This window comes from Diabrotica virgifera, chromosome 1 (genome assembly GCF_917563875.1).
Source record: "Diabrotica virgifera virgifera chromosome 1, PGI_DIABVI_V3a".
NCBI classification, from domain to species: domain Eukaryota; kingdom Metazoa; phylum Arthropoda; class Insecta; order Coleoptera; family Chrysomelidae; genus Diabrotica; species Diabrotica virgifera.
Genome location: NC_065443.1, coordinates 167,874,930 through 167,896,891, shown reverse-complemented (window position 1 = coordinate 167,896,891; position 21,962 = coordinate 167,874,930). Strand labels below are relative to the sequence as shown.

The following is a 21,962-nucleotide window of genomic DNA, read 5'->3' as shown; positions in this document are numbered from 1 at the left end:
ATTACCGTACTTTAATTTGTATACAACATTCCCTATTCGTCTGTCTACGCAAAAGAAAAAGTAATTAAAAATGCGTGATCAAGGGATCAGGCACGTCAACTTCTGTCGGTTTTTCAACAAAAGCTTTGATGGTTCGCAATACGTATTTGGACGGGTTTGCGAGTGGTTTGTTGGTTTTGGAGCGCCTGAGTTGAAAATATCAACAAAAAACATTCATACATTAAAAATTTAACTTTGTTTCTGGTGAAGCAACACAGTTGGAAAAAGCAGCTGATATAATATTATAATTGTCACCGGAAAGCAAAAAAGGTAACGCACAACTTGGAAGAACCTATAGTTTTCTAACTTCGCTTCTGGTGAAGCAACAGGGTTGGAACAACCAGATATATTATAATTGTGTCACCGGAAAGTGAAAAAGGTAACTCACAACTTGGAAGAGCCTATAATTTTCTAACTTCGCTTCTGGTGAAGCAACGGAGTTGGAACAAGCAGATATATTATAATTGTGTCACCGGGAAGCGAAAAAGGTAACGCACAACCTGGAAGAACCTATAGTTTTCTAACTTCACTTCTGGTGAAGCAACAGGGTTGGAACAACCAGATATATTATAATTGTGTCACCGGAAAGTGAAAAAGGTAACTCACAACTTGGAAGAGCCTATACTTTTCTAACTTCGCTTCTGGTGAAGCAACGGAGTTGGAACAAGCAGATATATTATAATTGTGTCACCGGGAAGCAAAAAAGGTAACGCACAACTTGGAAGAACCTATACTTTTCTAACTTCGTTTCTGGTGAAGCAATGGAGTTGGAACAAGCAGATATATTATAATTGTGTCTCCAGAAAGCGAAAAAGGTAACGCACAACTTGGAAGAATCTATAGTTTTCTAACTTCGCTTCTGGTGAAGCAACAGGGTTGGAACAACCAGATATATTATAATTGTGTCACCGGAAAGTGAAAAAGGTAACTCACAACTTGGAAGACCCTATAGTTTTCTAACTTCGCTTCTGGTGAAGCAACGAGTTGGAACAAGCAGATATATTATAATTGTGTCACCGGTAAGCGAAAAAGGTAACGCACAACTTGGAAAAGCCTATAGTTTTCAGGGACTACCTTTTTCGCTTTCCGGTGACACAATTATAATATATCTGATTGTTCCAACTGCGTTGCTTCACCAGAAACGAAGTTAGAAAACTATAGGCTCTTCCAAGTTATTCGTTACCTTTTTCGCTTTCCGGTGACACAATTATAATATATCTGCTTGTTCCAACTGCGTTCCTTCACCAGAAACCAAGTTGGAAATCTATAGGTTCTCCCAAGTTGTGCGTTACCTTTTTCGCTTTCCGGTGACACAACTATAATATATCTGCTTGTTCCAACTGCGTTGCTTCACCAGAAACGAAGTTAGAAATATATAAGTTCTTTCAAGTTGTGCGTTACCTTTTTCGCTTTCCGGTGACAATAATTATAATATTCTGCTTGTTCCAACTGCGTTGCTTCACCAGAAACAACAGTTAAATTTTTAATTTATGAATGTTTTTTTATATACTGATAACGATTTCCGAAGTGAAACTCGAAACGTCAAGTAAACTTGATTTCAAACTCGAATTGTGACTTATGTCCAAATAAAATAGTAAATCTTATTTTGTATTTCTCACGCCGGTAAGAAGACAACAATGAAATGACCTTTTTTACATTGGTCCGCATGTATATTTTTTATTTCAGCTTCGAGATGGATGACGTCACTAGTATGTAAATGCCAAAAAATCATAATTTAAAAATATGTCCGGATTTTTTAGTCGTCGGTTTACGAAATAATGAATTTATTTCATTTTGATTTTTGATTATTCCATTTGGGTATGAAATATAGATAATAACCTACTCCCGGTCCGGTCGAGTATACTTGAAAAAATTCATAAAAATCGGTAAAGTCGTTTCGGAGGAGTATGGCAACAAACACTGTAAAAAGAGCATTTTATACATATAGCTGTAAAAATTTTGGTGGCTACTAAAATGACAATATAAAACCGTATAAACCTTCCCTGAACTTCCACAAAAAATTCAACATCAAAATTAACCAAATCGGTCCAGCCATTCTCGAGTTTTAGCGAGACTAACGCACAGCAATTGATTTTTATATATAAGATGCAAAATTTTAGATGGCTATTAAAAAATAACGGCCGAAGATAGAAAAGTGAAAATTTAGGGTTGTATTTACCTTTGCCTTCCACATCACACAAAGTTAAGAGAAAACAGTTTGCCCAAAAAAATAAAAAAATGTATTAGGGGGACAGCCCCCCTTAAGACGTACGAATATGAAAATTACACAACAACCTATTCTCGGTCCGGTCGAATATACGTGGAAAATTTCATAAAAATCTATTCAGTCGTTCTCGAGTTATGTGTTGGTAACTGTCACGACTTTCTTTTGTTTATATAGGTGTAAAATATTTAAATGGCCATTAAAAAATAACAGTTAGTGATAGAAAAGTGAAATTTTAGGGTTGTATGTATCTTTACGTTCCACATAATATAAAATTAAAAAAAAAGAGATTTTCCGAAAAAATAGAAATAAATATCAGGGGGGCAACCCCCTTAAGACGCACGGGTATGAAATATAGATAATAACCTACTCCCGGTCCGGTCGAGTACACTTGAAAAAATTCATAAAAATCGGTAAAGTCGTTTCGGAGGAGTATGGCAACAAACACTGTAAAAAGAGCATTTTATACATATAGCTGTAAAAATTTTGGTGGCTACTAAAATGACAATATAAAACCGTATAAACCTTCCCTGAAATTCCAGAAAAAATTCAACATCAAAATTAACCAAATCGGTCCAGCCATTCTCGAGTTTTAGCGAGACTAACGCACAGCAATTGATTTTTATATATAAGATGCAAAATTTTAGATGGCTATTAAAAAATAACGGTCGAAGATAGAAAAGTGAAAATTTAGGGTTGTATTTACCTTTGCTTTCCACATCACACAAAATTAAGTGAAAACAGTTTGACCAAAAAAATAAATAAATATATTAGGGGGACAGCCCCCGTTAAGACGTACGAATATGAAAAATACACAACAACCTATTCTCGGTCCGGTCGAATATACGTGGAAAAATTCATAAAAATCTATTCAGTCGTTCTCGAGTTATGTGTTGGTAACTGTCACGACTTTCTTTTGTTTATATAGGTGAAAAATATTTAAATGGCCATTAAAAAATAACAGTTAGTGATAGAAAAGTGAAATTTTAGGGTTGTATGTATCTTTACGTTCCACATAATATAAAATAAAAAAAAAAAGAGATTTTCCGAAAAAATAGAAATAAATATAAGGGTTGTAACCCCCCTTAAGACGCACGGGTATGAAATATAGATAATAACCTACTCCCGGTCCGGTCGAGTATACTTGAAAAAAGTCATAAAAATCGGTAAAGTCGTTTCGGAGGAGTATGGCAACAAACACTGTAAAAAGAGCATTTTATACATATAGCTGTAAAAATTTTGGTGGCTACTAAAATGACAATATAAAACCGTATAAACCTTCCCTGAACTTCCACAAAAAATTCAACATCAAAATTAACCAAATCGGTCCAGCCATTCTCGAGTTTTAGCGAGACTAACGCACAGCAATAGATTTTTATATATAAGATGCAAAACTTTAGATGGCTATTAAAAAATAACGGTCGAAGATAGAAAAGTGAAAATTTAGGGTTGTATTTATCTTTGCCTTCCACATCACATAAAATTAAGAAAAAACAGTTTGACCAAAAAAATAAAAAAATATTTTAGGGGGGCAGCCCCCGTTACGACGTACGGATATGAAAAATACATAACAACCTATTCTCGGTCCGGTCGAATATACGTGGAAAATTTCATAAAAATCTATTCAGTCGTTCTCGAGTTATGTGTTGGTAACTGTCACGACTTTCTTTTGTTTATATAGATGTAAAATATTTAAATGGCCATTAAAAAATAACGGTTAGTGCTGGAAAAGTGAAAATTTAGGGTTGTCTGCATCTTTACGTTCCACATCATATGAAATTAAAAAAAAAAAGAGTTTCTCTGAAAAAATAGAAATAAATATAAGGGTGGCAAGCCCCCTTAAGACGCACGGGTATGAAATATAGATAATAACCTACTACCGGTCCGGTCGAGTACACTTGCAAACTTTCATAAAAATCGGTCAAGTCGTTTCGGAGGAGTATGGCAACAAACACTGTAAAAAGAGCATTTTATACATATAGCTGTAAACATTTTGGTGGCTACTAAAATGACAATATAAAACCGTATAAACCTTCCCTGAACTTCCACAAATAATTCAACATCAAAATTACCCAAATCGGTCCACACATTCTCGAGTTTTAGCGAGACTAACGCACAGCAATAGATTTTTATATATAAGATGCAAAATTTTAGATGGCTATTAAAAAATAACGGTCGAAGATAGAAAAGTGAAAATTTAGGGTTGTATTTACCTTTGCCTTCCACATCACATAAAATTAAGAAAAAACAGTTTGACCAAAAAAATAAAAAAATATTTTAGGGGGCAGCCCCCGTTACGACGTACGGATATGAAAATACATAAGAACCTATTCTCGGTCCGGTCAAATATACGTGGAAAATTTCATAAAAATCTATTCAGTCGTTCTCGAGTTATGTGTTGGTAACTGTCACGACTTTCTTTTGTTTATATAGATGTAAAATATTTAAATGGCCATTAAAAAATAACGGTTAGTGCTGGAAAAGTGAAAATTTAGGGTTGTATGTATCTTTACGTTCCACATCATATGAGATTAAAAAAAAAGAGTTTCTCTAAAAAAATAGAAATAAATATAAGGGTGGCAAGCCCCCTTAAGACGCACGGGTATGAAATATAGATAACAACCTACTACCGGTCCGGTCGAATACACTTGCAAACTTTCATAAAAATCGGTCAAGTCGTTTCGGAGGAGTATGGCAACAAACACTGTAAAAAGAGCATTTTATACATATGGCTGTAAAAATTTTGGTGGCTCATAAATGACAATATAAAACCGTATAAACCTTCCCTGAACTTCCACAAATAATTCAACATCAAAATTAGCCAAATCGGTCCACACATTCTCGAGTTTTAGCGAGACTAACGCACAGCAATAGATTTTTATATATAAGATGCAAAACTTTAGATGGCTATTAAAAAATAACGGTCGAAGATAGAAAAGTGAAAATTTAGGGTTGTATTTACCTTTGCCTTCCACATCACATAAAATTAAGAAAAAACAGTTTGACCAAAAAAATAAAAAAACATTTTAGGGGGGCAGCCCCCGTTACGACGTACGGATATGAAAAATACATAACAACCTATTCTCGGTCCGGTCAAATATACGTGGAAAATTTCATAAAAATCTATTCAGTCGTTCTCGAGTTATGTGTTGGTAACTGTCACGACTTTCTTTTGTTTATATAGATGTAAAATATTTAAATGGCCATTAAAAAATAACGGTTAGTGCTGGAAAAGTGAAAATTTAGGGTTGTCTGCATCTTTACGTTCCACATCATATGAAATTAAAAAAAAAGAGTTTCTCTGAAAAAATAGAAATAAATATAAGGGTGGCAAGCCCCCTTAAGACGCACGGGTATGAAATATAGATAACAACCTACTACGGGTCCGGTCGAATACACTTGCAAACTTTCATAAAAATCGGTCAAGTCGTTTCGGAGGAGTATGGCAACAAACACTGTAAAAAGAGCATTTTATACATATAGCTGTAAAAATTTTGGTGGCTACTAAAATGACAATATAAAACCGTATAAACCTTCCCTGAACTTCCACAAATAATTCAACATCAAAATTAGCCAAATCGGTCCACACATTCTCGAGTTTTAGCGAGACTAACGCACAGCAAATAGATTTTTATATATAAGATGCAAAATTTTAGATGGCTATTAAAAAATAACGGTCGAAGATAGAAAAGTGAAAATTTAGGGTTGTATTTACCTTTGCCTTCCACATCACATAAAATTAAGAAAAAACAGTTTGATCAAAAAAATAAAAAAATATTTTAGGAGGGCAGCCCCCGTTACGACGTACGGATATGAAAAATACGTAAGAACCTATTCTCGGTCCGGTCAAATATACGTGGAAAATTTCATAAAAATCTATTCAGTCGTTCTCGAGTTATGTGTTGGTAACTGTCACGACTTTCTTTTGTTTATATAGATGTAAAATATTTAAATGGCCATTAAAAAATAACGGTTAGTGCTGGAAAAGTGAAAATTTAGGGTTGTATGTATCTTTACGTTCCACATCATATGAAATTAAAAAAAAAGAGTTTCTCTGAAAAAATAGAAATAAATATAAGGGTGGCAAGCCCCCTTAAGACGCACGGGTATGAAATATAGATAACAACCTACTACCGGTCCGGTCGAATACACTTGCAAACTTTCATAAAAATCGGTCAAGTCGTTTCGGAGGAGTATGGCAACAAACACTGTAAAAAGAGCATTTTATACATATAGCTGTAAAAATTTTGGTGGCTACTAAAATGACAATATAAAACCGTATAAACCTTCCCTGAACTTCCACAAATAATTCAACATCAAAATTAGCCAAATCGGTCCACACATTCTCGAGTTTTAGCGAGACTAACGCACAGCAATAGATTTTTATATATAAGATGCAAAACTTAAATGGCTATTAGAAAATAACGGTCGAAGATAGAAAAGTGAAAATTTAGGGTTGTATTTACCTTTGCCTTCCACATCACATAAAATTAAGAAAAAACAGTTTGACCAAAAAAATAAAAAAATATTTTAGGGGGGCAGCCCCCGTTACGACGTACGGATATGAAATATACATAACAACCTATTCTCGGTCCGGTCAAATATACGTGGAAAATTTCATAAAAATCTATTCAGTCGTTCTCGAGTTATGTGTTGGTAACTGTCACGACTTTCTTTTGTTTATATAGATGTAAAATATTTAAATGGCCATTAAAAAATAACGGTTATTGCTGGAAAAGTGAAAATTTAGGGTTGTATGTATCTTTACGTTCCACATCATATGAAATTAAAAAAAAAAGAGTTTCTCTGAAAAATAGAAATAAATATAAGGGTGGCAAGCCCCCTTAAGACGCACGGGTATGAAATATAGATAACAACCTACTACCGTTCCGGTCGAATACACTTGCAAACTTTCATAAAAATCGGTCAAGTCGTTTCGGAGGAGTATGGCAACAAACACTGTAAAAAGAGCATTTTATACATATAGCTGTAAAAATTTTGGTGGCTACTAAAATGACAATATAAAACCGTATAAACCTTCCCTGAACTTCCACAAATAATTCAACATCAAAATTAGCCAAATCGGTCCACACATTCTCGAGTTTTAGCGAGACTACCGCACAGCAATAGATTATTATATATAAGATGCAAAACTTTAGATGGCTATTAAAAAATAACGGTCGAAGATAGAAAAGTGAAAATTTAGGGTTGTATTTACCTTTGCCTTCCACATCACATAAAATTAAGAAAAAACAGTTTGACCAAAAAAATAAAAAAATATTTTAGGGGGGCAGCCCCGTTACGACGTACGGATATGAAAAATACATAACAACCTATTCTCGGTCCGGTCAAATATACGTGGAAAATTTCATAAAAATCTATTCAGTCGTTCTCGAGTTATGTGTTGGTAACTGTCACGACTTTCTTTTGTTTATATAGATGTAAAATATTTAACTGGCCATTAAAAAATAACGGTTAGTGCTGGAAAAGTGAAAATTTAGGGTTGTCTGCATCTTTACGTTCCACATCATATGAAATTAAAAAAAAAGAGTTTCTCTGAAAAAATAGAAATAAATATAAGGGTGGCAAGCCCCCTTAAGACGCACGGGTATGAAATATAGATAACAACCTACTACGGGTCCGGTCGAATACACTTGCAAACTTTCATAAAAATCGGTCAAGTCGTTTCGGAAGAGTATGGCAACAAACACTGTAAAAAGAGCATTTTATACATATAGCTGTAAAAATTTTGGTGGCTACTAAAATGACAATATAAAACCGTATAAATCTTCCCTGAACTTCCACAAATAATTCAACATCAAAATTAGCCAAATCGGTCCACACATTCTCGAGTTTTAGCGAGACTAACGCACAGCAATAGATTTTTATATATAAGAAGAAGATGCAAAATTTTAGATGGCTATTAAAAAATAACGGTCGAAGATAGAAAAGTGAAAATTTAGGGTTGTATTTACCTTTGCCTTCCACATCACATAAAATTAAGACAAAACAGTTTGACCAAAAAAATAACAAAAATATTTTAGGGGGGCAGCCCCCGTTACGACGTACGGATATGAAAAATACATAACAACCTATTCTCGGTCCGGTCAAATATACGTGGAAAATTTCATAAAAATCTATTCAGTCGTTCTCGAGTTATGTGTTGGTAACTGTCACGACTTTCTTTTGTTTATATAGACGTAAAATATTTAAATGGCCATTAAAAAATAACGGTTAGTGCTGGAAAAGTGAAAATTTAGGGTTGTATGTATTTTTACGTTCCACATCATATGAAATTAAAAAAAAAGAGTTTCTCTGAAAAAATAGAAATAAATATAAGGGTGGCAAGCCCCCTTAAGACGCACGGGTATGAAATATAGATAACAACCTACTACCGGTCCGGTCGAATACACTTGCAAACTTTCATAAAAATCGGTCAAGTCGTTTCGGAGGAGTATGGCAACAAACACTGTAAAAAGAGCATTTTATACATATAGCTGTAAAAATTTTGGTGGCTACTAAAATGACAATATAAAACCGTATAAACCTTCCCTGAACTTCCACAAATAATTCAACATCAAAATTAGCCAAATCGGTCCACACATTCTCGAGTTTTAGCGAGACTAACGCACAGCAATAGATTTTTATATATAAGACGCAAAACTTAAATGGCTATTAGAAAATAACGGTCGAAGATAGAAAAGTGAAAATTTAGGGTTGTATTTACCTTTGCCTTCCACATCACATAAAATTAAGAAAAAACAGTTTGATCAAAAAAATAAAAAAATATTTTCGGAGGGCAGCCCCCGTTACGACGTACGGATATGAAAAATACGTAAGAACCTATTCTCGGTCCGGTCAAATATACGTGGAAAATTTCATAAAAATCTATTCAGTCGTTCTCGAGTTATGTGTTGGTAACTGTCACGACTTTCTTTTGTTTATATAGATGTAAAATATTTAAATGGCCATTAAAAAATAACGGTTAGTGCTGGAAAAGTGAAAATTTAGGGTTGTATGTATCTTTACGTTCCACATCATATGAAATTAAAAAAAAAGAGTTTCTCTGAAAAAATAGAAATAAATATAAGGGTGGCAAGCCCCCTTAAGACGCACGGGTATGAAATATAGATAACAACCTACTACCGGTCCGGTCGAATACACTTGCAAACTTTCATAAAAATCGGTCAAGTCGTTTCGGAGGAGTATGGCAACAAACACTGTAAAAAGAGCTTTTTATACATATAGCTGTAAAAATTTTGGTGGCTACTAAAATGACAATATAAAACCGTATAAACCTTCCCTGAACTTCCACAAATAATTCAACATCAAAATTAGCCAAATCGGTCCATACAGTCTCGAGTTTTAGCGAGACTAACGCACAGCAATAGATTTTTATATATAAGATGCAAAATTTTAGATGGCTATTAAAAAATAACGGTCGAAGATAGAAAAGTGAAAATTTAGGGTTGTATTTACCTTTGCCTTCCACATCACATAAAATTAAGAAAAAACAGTTTGACCAAAAAAAAAATAAAAAAATATTTTAGGGGGGCAGCCCCCGTTACGACGTACGGATATGAAAAATACATAACAACCTATTCTCGGTCCGGTCAAATATACGTGGAAAATTTCATAAAAATCTATTCAGTCGTTCTCGAGTTATGTGTTGGTAGCTGTCACGACTTTCTTTTGTTTATATAGATGTAAAATATTTAAATGGCCATTAAAAAATAACGGTTAGTGCTGGAAAAGTGAAAATGTAGGGTTGTATGTATCTTTACGTTCCACATCATATGAAATTAAAAAAAAAGAGTTTCTCTGAAAAAATAGAAATAAATATAAGGGTGGCAAGCCCCCTTAAGACGCACGGGTATGAAATATAGATAACAACCTACTACCGGTCCGGTCGAATACACTTGCAAACTTTCATAAAAATCGGTCAAGTCGTTTCGGAGGAGTATGGCAACAAACACTGTAAAAAGAGCATTTTATACATATAGCTGTAAAAATTTTGGTGGCTACTAAAATGACAATATAAAACCGTATAAACCTTCCCTGAACTTCCACAAATAATTCAACATCAAAATTAGCCAAATCGGTCCACACATTCTCGGGTTTTAGCGAGACTAACGCACAGCAATAGATTTTTATATATAAGATGCAAAATTTTAGATGGCTATTAAAAAATAACGGTCGAAGATAGAAAAGTGAAAATTTAGGGTTGTATTTACCTTTGCCTTCCACATCACATAAAATTAAGAAAAAACAGTTTGATCAAAAAAATAAAAAAATATTTTAGGAGGGCAGCCCCCGTTACGACGTACGGATATGAAAAATACGTAAGAACCTATTCTCGGTCCGGTCAAATATACGTGGAAAATTTCATAAAAATCTATTCAGTCGTTCTCGAGTTATGTGTTGGTAACTGTCACGACTTTCTTTTGTTTATATAGATGTAAAATATTTAAATGGCCATTAAAAAATAACGGTTAGTGCTGGAAAAGTGAAAATTTAGGGTTGTATGTATCTTTACGTTCCACATCATATGAAATTAAAAAAAAAGAGTTTCTCTGAAAAAATAGAAATAAATATAAGGGTGGCAAGCCCCCTTAAGACGCACGGGTATGAAATATAGATAACAACCTACTACCGGTCCGGTCGAATACACTTGCAAACTTTCATAAAAATCGGTCAAGTCGTTTCGGAGGAGTATGGCAACAAACACTGTAAAAAGAGCATTTTATACATATAGCTGTAAAAATTTTGGTGGCTACTAAAATGACAATATAAAACCGTATAAACCTTCTCTGAACTTCCACAAATAATTCAACATCAAAATTAGCCAAATCGGTCCACACATTCTCGAGTTTTAGCGAGACTAACGCACAGCAATAGATTTTTATATATAAGATGCAAAACTTAAATGGCTATTAGAAAATAACGGTCGAAGATAGAAAAGTGAAAATTTAGGGTTGTATTTACCTTTGCCTTCCACATCACATAAAATTAAGAAAAAACAGTTTGACCAAAAAAATAAAAAAATATTTTAGGGGGGCAGCCCCCGTTACGACGTACGGATATGAAATATACATAACAACCTATTCTCGGTCCGGTCAAATATACGTGGAAAATTTCATAAAAATCTATTCAGTCGTTCTCGAGTTATGTGTTGGTAACTGTCACGACTTTCTTTTGTTTATATAGATGTAAAATATTTAAATGGCCATTAAAAAATAACGGTTATTGCTGGAAAAGTGAAAATTTAGGGTTGTATGTATCTTTACGTTCCACATCATATGAAATTAAAAAAAAAAGAGTTTCTCTGAAAAATAGAAATAAATATAAGGGTGGCAAGCCCCCTTAAGACGCACGGGTATGAAATATAGATAACAACCTACTACCGGTCCGGTCGAATACACTTGCAAACTTTCATAAAAATCGGTCAAGTCGTTTCGGAGGAGTATGGCAACAAACACTGTAAAAAGAGCATTTTATACATATAGCTGTAAAAATTTTGGTGGCTACTAAAATGACAATATAAAACCGTATAAACCTTCCCTGAACTTCCACAAATAATTCAACATCAAAATTAGCCAAATCGGTCCACACATTCTCGAGTTTTAGCGAGACTAACGCACAGCAATAGATTTTTATATATAAGATGCAAAACTTTAGATGGCTATTAAAAAATAACGGTCGAAGATAGAAAAGTGAAAATTTAGGGTTGTATTTACCTTTGCCTTCCACATCACATAAAATTAAGAAAAAACAGTTTGATCAAAAAAATAAAAAAATATTTTAGGAGGGCAGCCCCCGTTACGACGTACGGATATGAAAAATACGTAAGAACCTATTCTCGGTCCGGTCAAATATACGTGGAAAATTTCATAAAAATCTATTCAGTCGTTCTCGAGTTATGTGTTGGTAACTGTCACGACTTTCTTTTGTTTATATAGATGTAAAATATTTAAATGGCCATTAAAAAATAACGGTTAGTGCTGGAAAAGTGAAAATTTAGGGTTGTATGTATCTTTACGTTCCACATCATATGAAATTAAAAAAAAAGAGTTTCTCTGAAAAAATAGAAATAAATATAAGGGTGGCAAGCCCCCTTAAGACGCACGGGTATGAAATATAGATAACAACCTACTACCGGTCCGGTCGAATACACTTGCAAACTTTCATAAAAATCGGTCAAGTCGTTTCGGAGGAGTATGGCAACAAACACTGTAAAAAGAGCATTTTATACATATAGCTGTAAAAATTTTGGTGGCTACTAAAATGACAATATAAAACCGTATAAACCTTCTCTGAACTTCCACAAATAATTCAACATCAAAATTAGCCAAATCGGTCCACACATTCTCGAGTTTTAGCGAGACTAACGCACAGCAATAGATTTTTATATATAAGATGCAAAACTTAAATGGCTATTAGAAAATAACGGTCGAAGATAGAAAAGTGAAAATTTAGGGTTGTATTTACCTTTGCCTTCCACATCACATAAAATTAAGAAAAAACAGTTTGACCAAAAAAATAAAAAAATATTTTAGGGGGGCAGCCCCCGTTACGACGTACGGATATGAAATATACATAACAACCTATTCTCGGTCCGGTCAAATATACGTGGAAAATTTCATAAAAATCTATTCAGTCGTTCTCGAGTTATGTGTTGGTAACTGTCACGACTTTCTTTTGTTTATATAGATGTAAAATATTTAAATGGCCATTAAAAAATAACGGTTATTGCTGGAAAAGTGAAAATTTAGGGTTGTATGTATCTTTACGTTCCACATCATATGAAATTAAAAAAAAAGAGTTTCTCTGAAAAATAGAAATAAATATAAGGGTGGCAAGCCCCCTTAAGACGCACGGGTATGAAATATAGATAACAACCTACTACCGGTCCGGTCGAATACACTTGCAAACTTTCATAAAAATCGGTCAAGTCGTTTCGGAGGAGTATGGCAACAAACACTGTAAAAAGAGCATTTTATACATATAGCTGTAAAAATTTTGGTGGCTACTAAAATGACAATATAAAACCGTATAAACCTTCCCTGAACTTCCACAAATAATTCAACATCAAAATTAGCCAAATCGGTCCACACATTCTCGAGTTTTAGCGAGACTAACGCACAGCAATAGATTTTTATATATAAGATGCAAAACTTTAGATGGCTATTAAAAAATAACGGTCGAAGATAGAAAAGTGAAAATTTAGGGTTGTATTTACCTTTGCCTTCCACATCACATAAAATTAAGAAAAAACAGTTTGACCAAAAAAATAAAAAAAATATTTTAGGGGGGCAACCCCCGTTACGACGTACGGATATGAAAAATACATAACAACCTATTCTCGGTCCGGTCAAATATACTTGGAAAATTTCATAAAAATCTATTCAGTCGTTCTCGAGTTATGTGTTGGTAACTGTCACGACTTTCTTTTGTTTATATAGATGTAAAATATTTAAATGGCCATTAAAAAATAACGGTTATTGCTGGAAAAGTGAAAATTTAGGGTTGTATGTACCTTTACGTTCCACATCATATGAAATTAAAAAAAAAGAGTTTCTCTGAAAAATAGAAATAAATATAAGGGTGGCAAGCCCCCTTAAGACGCACGGGTATGAAATATAGATAACAACCTACTACCGTTCCGGTCGAATACACTTGCAAACTTTCATAAAAATCGGTCAAGTCGTTTCGGAGGAGTATGGCAACAAACACTGTAAAAAGAGCATTTTATACATATAGCTGTAAAAATTTTGGTGGCAACTAAAATGACAATATAAAACCGTATAAACCTTCCCTGAACTTCCACAAATAATTCAACATCAAAATTAGCCAAATCGGTCCACACATTCTCGAGTTTTAGCGAGACTAACGCACAGCAATAGATTTTTATATATAAGATATATATATATATATATATATATATATATATATATATATATATATATATATATATATATATATATATAAAAAGTACTGAGATAACAGCTGGGAAAACCCTGGTACTGAGGAAGCAATGAAAGACTGGTGCTTCAAAGTGAGTGCCTTTTATTTTGGTCAAGCTTTCGCCTATTGTTTTTAGGCTTCTTCAGGACTTGCTACAAAGAAGAACATTCTTTACAAATATGCTTAAAGATAGAACAAGCAATTCTTACCGAAATAGGTGCACTAGTGCTCAGTGAAAATAAGAATACATCTTTTACCTTGCCTTTTTTGTGTATAAGAATTATTTCGGTAAGAATTGCTTGTTCTATCTTTAAGCATATTTGTAAAGAATGTTCTTCTTTGTAGCAAGTCCTGAAGAAGCCTAAAAACAATAGGCGAAAGCTTGACCAAAATAAAAGGCACTCACTTTGAATCACCAGTCTTTCATTGCTTCCTCAGTACCAGGGTTTTCCCAGCTGTTATCTCAGTACTTTTTTATTTACTAGTAACCCAATTACTCCTTGGACGTTTTTATATATATATATATATATATATATATATATATATATATATATATATTTTTTTTTTTTTTTTTTTTTTTTTTTTTTTTTTTTTTTTTTTTATATATATATCGATATATATATATCGATATATATATATATATATATATATCGATAAAAGGTACGTTGTCCCCTCGCGGTGAAAACTATGACGACCTCGCCTCACCCTTTTGTAGTTCTTTTTTTCAAAAAATATATGCATATATACAATGAGGGGAACTTTCTAATTAAGAATTTCTAAAGAGGGGAAACGATTTTAAATGTTTTTTTTTTATATATAAATTTACGATTAAATCCAATGAGCTGTCGCCTCACAACTATATATGACTAACAATGAAAGCCGGTACGTTGTTGCCTCAGACGGCGTTGCCAAATATTCGAAAATGAATAAAGGATTGAGTGGGTCGAACTTTGGTGCACAGCGAGAGGTAGTATAGGTATTTATTACGGATATAGGTAAAGAAATAGTGGGAATTTGTTCACATGTTCCATTGTTGTTTACATTAAAAATAAAGGATGGTTATTTTTGATATTTTAACCTTCGAATGACCAAGCGGGGGAAATTGTGACCCCAGCGTATGTTTTTCTTTAATAAATTCAAAAGTATTTTCAATTTTAAACTCATTATTTTTTTATTTGACTTTAATATCATTCTAGATATCCTCATATTTTGAAATAAAAAAAATTCCCTATATTTTACGAATAAAAAATATATTCTGAAGTTGATGTTTAGTAAAATGGCGTCTATTATGTGTAATTACAAGTAGTTTTACGCTAATTACGTCGACTTTGCAAAGTAACAAGACACTTACTCAACATACACACTACACATGACACTAATACTCATGTTGTGACTGGCTGAATGACATAAAGTCCATGCCAAAAAAAAAACTCAAGAAAAAAAACTTTATTTTTTGTTAATTGTCATTTTTGACATTTTTGACCTGGGGTCATTTTCCCCCCCTTGGTCATCCGTGTAACAGAAAAAGGTTGGTCATCGGAAGGTTAAATAAGCTTAAGATATGAACATGGTTTGTTTGGATTATATGTTTAAAATTTTTTTAGTAGCAGATATTCCAAAGCTAGTATTTTGCAATAAATTAAGCTAAGCCAAATTATTTTGTGTGAATTATTGCTCTTATACAGTAAAATTATAAATGCTCTTAACGATATAATTTATTATTTGCAGTAAACATATTCTTACCTATCTCACAGAAAAAAGTGTCAACGGTTTATTTAAAAATTTTAATTAAAAACCAGTGAACTAGTATACATAGCTGTAAAAATGTTCCAACAAAACGTATTCTTACAGCAAAGTGTACAAAAATAATCCATAAGGTGGTGAAGGTGGGGTGGTTTTAAGGGCGAAAATGGTTTTCTGAAATTTCTGGCTAAACATTGCATCGTTTAAAAAATTCAACGCAAAAGCTGTGGGCGCTAAAAAAATCTACAATTTGTGTAGTGGTCTTTTTATTATAATCTCAAAAAATGTTGAGAAAAACTCAAAGGTAGGTTTTAGGTACCTATTTAATTTTTTTCTTCTACAAAAATGATTTCATTATGTTTTGTTTAAATGTCAAACCCTTTCTTTGAGGCGTTCGTTGGTTAGATGTTTATTATATCTAAGAATAAAAAAAATATAAAAATAGCAACAAAAAGTAAAATAAAATATTTCTATATTTTCACTTAAGCATCATATAAAAATCTTACATATGCCGTAATAGTATAGTATAGTTGATCCAAAAGTTGGCATAACCCAGACATCCAAAGGGAAAGTTTTCCTTCAACACCAAATTGTTCTATATGGTCCACACAATGTCCAGAAAAAAGTCACACCATTTTGAGCGTCGGGTTTGGGGGGGGGGGGGAGAGGGGGAGAAATCGGTAAATTCGTAGTTTTTTAAGTTTTTCGCCAATATTTCTAAAACTATGCGGTTTAGCATGAATAATCCTCTATACAAAATTGTTCTACATTAAATTTGAAATAAAAAAGGCCCTATGCATAATCTTTGTAAAATGAATGGTTCCAAAGTTACGGAGGTAGTATAGTATAACTGGTCCAAAAAAGGCGTAACCCAAACATCCAAAGTAAAAGTTTTCCTCCAACACCAAAATGTTCTATATGGTCCACATATTGTTCAGTAAAAAGTTACACCATTTTGAGCGATCGGTTTGGGAGGGAGCTGGGAGAGAAGCCGGTAAATTAGTAGTTTTTTTAGGTTTTTCGTCAATATTTCTAAAACTATGCTTTAGCGTAAACAATGTTATATACAAAAATTGTCTACATAAAATTTAAAACAAAAAATGTTCTATACATTTTCGATACTTTTTATATTTTTTGGGCAATATTTATGATATAACTATACCAAAAACCCAGACATCCAAAGTGAAAGTTATCCTCCAACACCAAATTGTTCTATATGGTCCACATAATGTTCAGAAAAAAGTCACACCATTTTGAGCGTCGGGTTTGGTGGTGGGGGGGGGGGGGGAGGGATGAGAAATCGGTAGATATAAAAAGTATCGAAAACCTCCAATTTTCACCCTCCGTAACTCTGGAACCGTTGATTTTATGACAATTATGTATAGAACCTTTTTTGTTTTAAATTTTATGTAGAACATTTTTCTATAGAACATTCCTTACGCTAAAGCATAGTTTTAGAAATATTGACGAAAAACGTAAAAAAAATTCTAATTTACCGACTTCTCCCCCATCTCCCCCCAAACAGAACGCTCAAAATGGTGTAACTTTTTACTGAACAATATGTGGACCATATAGAACAATTTGGTGTTGAAGGAAAACTTTTACTTCGGATGTCTGGGTTAGGCCTTTTTTTAGACCAATTATACTATACTACCTCCGTAACTTTGGAACCGTTCATTTTAGAAGGGTTATGCATAGGGCCTTTTTTATTTCAAATTTAATGTAGAACAATTTTGTGTAGAAGGTTGTTCATGCTAAACCGCTTAGTTTTAGAAATATTGACGAAAAACCTAAAAAACTACGAATTTGCAGATTTCTCCCCCTCTCCCCCCCAAACCCGACGCTCAAAATGGTGTGACTTTTTTCTGAACATTATGTGGACCATATAGAACAATTTGGTGTTGGAGGATAACTTTCACTTTGGATGTCTGGGTTTGGGTCTAACTATACCATACTATAAATATTTTATTTTTATAAGATGTTGAATTTTTGATTTTATAATATTGGAATTCACCTTAGATGGATATACGCCATATTGAATATAATTTGAAAAGTGTTGGCACACATGAATAAGGCACATAATATTATGAATCTCATATGAATCTCCTTCGGAATCTTCCCTTGCTTGGTTTTTTGATGCTTTGAGTAGTTTTTTATTTACTTATCTTCACTGTCCGTTTTAAATTATTTACTTGTTTGAGCCAATACGTTATCTTTTGCAACCAACGCTTTACTTTATTAAACGTCTTGCATACCTGCAATACTTGGAAAATTAATATTCGTATTTTGAAGATTGCTTTTTTATTTTCTTCCGCATTTCTAAATCGTGGTGAAAATCTAGTTCTTCAAGCGATTTTCCATTATATTCTAAAGGAAGAGAATCCCTTTCCATTACTATTAAAAATTTTGACAATTTTACGGTTTGATAAATGTCAGCATGTAATTCAAATTTCATTCATCATGCATTTTTTCGTCATGCCCCATAAACTTGACAAATTCTTTAGTTTAATTTTTGGACATACTTAAAATTTGTGCTACTGTTGCAATGTTTTTGCGTAATTTGTTGCCTGATATAGCTTCAGGGTTTGTTAAATTCATTTTGCTTGTCAATTTACGGATTGAAACATCCCATTTGTCCCATTTTAGCTTACTGCCTGGAACTGCAAACATATAGTTATTAACGTCGGACGACATCAGACATGTATTTATATCTATGTTTTATTAAAGTTTCTATGAAACCTTGCAACATTTTTCGAAGTAAAATAACAACAGCTCAAGAACCTTTACCAGAACACACTGGAATTTTTTGTCCCCTCGTAAGTGCCTTTTCTCCTTCAGTTAAAACATTTTCAAAATCACTTAAGTCCGTTTATCTTTCGTTATTAGTGCTGAATTTTTAAATACTGAACATTACCTATTCGTCTTCTGTTAAAAATAATGGCTAATGCTAGAGCATAGTTAACTAAATTTTTATGTTTCAAAATTATCAATATTGCTCTCAAACGTCTTCTACCACTTCACACCAATTTTAATACTTTCTTCTCAGAATATTTTAATATCACTTACAAGTGGTACTAGCTTTGGCAATTTTTGTTCTTGAATATATTTGTTAGCGAGAGAAGCAATTTCCAAACTCCAACGATTTGTCAGCAACGTTTTCAAATTATGTATTTATAGCTCTTGGCCAATTCCTGTATTTGTCTTTCTGTTGAACACGTAAAATCAGCTGATTCTTTTAGTATTAAATGGAGGTGTTCATAGCAACATAGTTTTAGATACGTACCCAAGTGCAACGCGATAATACGAGTAGGAGAACTGAAGGTCTTTTTAAAACTATTATATACATATAAAACTAAAGACTAAGTAGTCGAAAATGACTGTTCGACTGCAACGAAATTGAAAATGGTTATTCATTTTTGATTTACATATTTACTCTGATTGGAGGACGAAGGAAACCATTCTCGTTGGAACTTTACCGCGCTGGGCAGAAGAGACTGAATTATAAATTGTAAAATTCCCTCATCTTCCTTAGTCTCAGCATCCGTTATGGCCTGGAAATTTTAGAAGCCTCAAAGGTGTAACCAGAGAAGGTTCCCATTGTTTTCAATTTGGTAGGATGTGGACATTTTTGGTATTGTTTTATGTGCTATTAGGTTGAAAATTTAGTCTTTTGCTAGCAGTTGCCGCTAGGGCATCCCTGCCATTTCGTTCGTTGCAATTCGTGACTGCACGCCGGGGTTTGTCCTAGTTGGGTCAGAGAGAGCAGCATATGCGCCTCCTGATGAGAGACTAATAAGTTTCGAAACCTGTAGAGGCGCTTGCAGCGCTCTCTGATTGGACTAGAATATGACGCGCCTGTAGTTTCGCGTTGCAACGAAATTGAAAATGGTTATTCATTTTTGACATATAAAACTCTTGGAACACTTGAGATCGTCAAAATTTTAGGGTCTTAAATATGCTTTAAAGCAATCGTATTATTATTTACCATCGTTCTATACTTAATAAGAAATATAGAGAGGGTTCGCATTCTTCCACTACATGCATAGTTTATACCCTCTCTCTTATGGTTTTTTAAGTAAGAATTACCAAAATTAACGTAAATGTAAATGCTATACATCTTTCGTTTTGTCGAAGACTCTTGTTCCTTAACATTTAATTTGGGGACAACGTTTTTTGGATGTCTTGTCAATTTAGACCAGGGCGCATCTGTAAAAATATTAGTACATTTGGACGTTGAGAGGTGACTCAAATTTGTTTGCAGAAATTGCTTGAAAATAACTCAAATAATAATATTTGTGTTATCCTCCCTCTCAAAAATGTCCGGAACATTGTTTAAATAATCAAAATATCAATAAATTAAGGAAAAATTCGATTTTTTTCTTCGTTTTTTGATTATAACTTTAAAAGTATTCATTTCCGAGAAAAGATGTACTGACATAAAAGTTGCGTAATTAAATTTCCTACAATACAGAATTGGTTAGAAATTTAAAAAAATACTCACCCTTGTTGCAAAATAGCAATAATTGCGAAAAAACCATACAAAAACAAGTATTCAAATTTTACGTTTTTCAACCATTTATGCTACACCTAGGACCTTCATATTTCACCCAGAAAAACTATATGATACAGTAAAACAATACTATAAATTTTATTAAAATCGGTTTAATAGATTTTGCAAAATAAATTTTGCAATCCAGCTTTCACAAAAAAAATTCATTTTCTCAAAATGTTAAAGAACTGAAAATAAAGCAGATAGCAAGTTGAATTTTTTTTGCTTATAGAGGTGTACTGTACCTTTAATTTGGAATTTTCAAAATTAAAATCTATTAACTACCACGGCGTCAGAAATTTTTTTAAATAAACATTAATTATTGGTGCTACGCCCAGGACAGCGGGTAGTTTGCTCTGATTGGGCATTCCAATGACCTTTAATAAATATTGTTACATTTTAATTTTTATTACATTTCGATATAAATAAATAAATTTGTTTATTGCAAAATAAAAACACATACTCTATCCTTGAAAATAACACTTTTGTAGCAAAAACTTTCTTTGTTCATATATTTTAATTTAAAGAATAAAAGTTTCTTATTTTTAAACATATTACGCAATTGTTTAAATAATATTTCACAAACAATAATAAAATGGGTTTGATTTTTGTGGAATTAAAATATTAAATTACAACAAAATATAGAGTAAGAAAATAATATATTAGATAAAGATTGGAAGAAATTTTGGTGGAAATCAACTTGTGTGAATCGAACACCGCTGTCCTGCGCGTAGCACCAAAAATTAATGTTTATTTAAAAAATTTCCTGACGCCGTGGTAATTATTCGATTTTAATTTTGCAAATTGCAAATGACAGGTACAGTACACTTCTATAACCAAAGAAAAATTTGAACTTGCTATCTGCTTTATTTTCAGTTCTGTAACATTTTGAAAAAATGAATTTTTTTGCGAAAGCTGGATTGCAAAACATATTTTGCAAAATCTATTGAACCGATCTTAATAAAATTTAAACTATTGTTTTACTATATCATAAAGTTTTTGTGGGTCAAATATGAAGGTCCTAAGTGGAGCATAAATGGTTGAAAAACGTAAAATGCGAATACTTGTTTTTGTATGGTTTTTTTCGCAATTATTGCTATTTGGCAACAAGGGTGACTATTTTTTAAATTTTTAACTAACTCTGTATTATTGTAAATTTAATTACGCAACTTTTATTTCAGTAAAACTTTTCTAAAAAATGAGAAGTTTTAAAGTTTAATCAAAAAACCAATAAAAAAATCGAATTTTTCCTTCATATTTTGACATTTTGATTATTTAAACAATGTTCCGGACCATTTTGAGTGGGAGGATAACTCAAATATTATTATTTGAGTTATTTTCAAGCAATTTCTGCAAAAAAAATTGAGTCACCTCTCAACGTCCATCTCAAAACAGATGGGCCCTGGACTAATTTATTTTTGTTAGTTTCTCATTTTATCGTCC

At 32.8% G+C, this 21,962-nt stretch overlaps 1 protein-coding gene and 1 long non-coding RNA gene across 18 annotated transcripts in view; both read right to left on the bottom strand.

Annotated features, from left to right (window-relative positions):
• The window catches only part of LOC114341526 (RB1-inducible coiled-coil protein 1), a 604,353-nt gene that overhangs the window by 374,703 nt on the left and 207,688 nt on the right, over window positions 1–21,962 (bottom strand). The window lies entirely within an intron of this gene.
• LOC126878822 (uncharacterized) lies at window positions 3,399–14,236 on the bottom strand. 12 transcript variants are annotated; one of them, XR_007695807.1, is made up of 5 exons: window positions 14,074–14,236; window positions 12,117–12,571; window positions 9,107–9,861; window positions 7,597–8,355; window positions 3,399–3,838 (listed from the first exon to the last, which is right to left on the bottom strand). It is a non-coding gene; the product is annotated as an uncharacterized LOC126878822 (long non-coding RNA). The 12 variants fall into 12 exon arrangements; XR_007695804.1 differs by lacking the exon at window positions 7,597–8,355 and adding an exon at window positions 6,846–7,596; XR_007695805.1 differs by lacking the exons at window positions 7,597–8,355; window positions 12,117–12,571 and adding exons at window positions 6,846–7,596; window positions 10,614–11,068.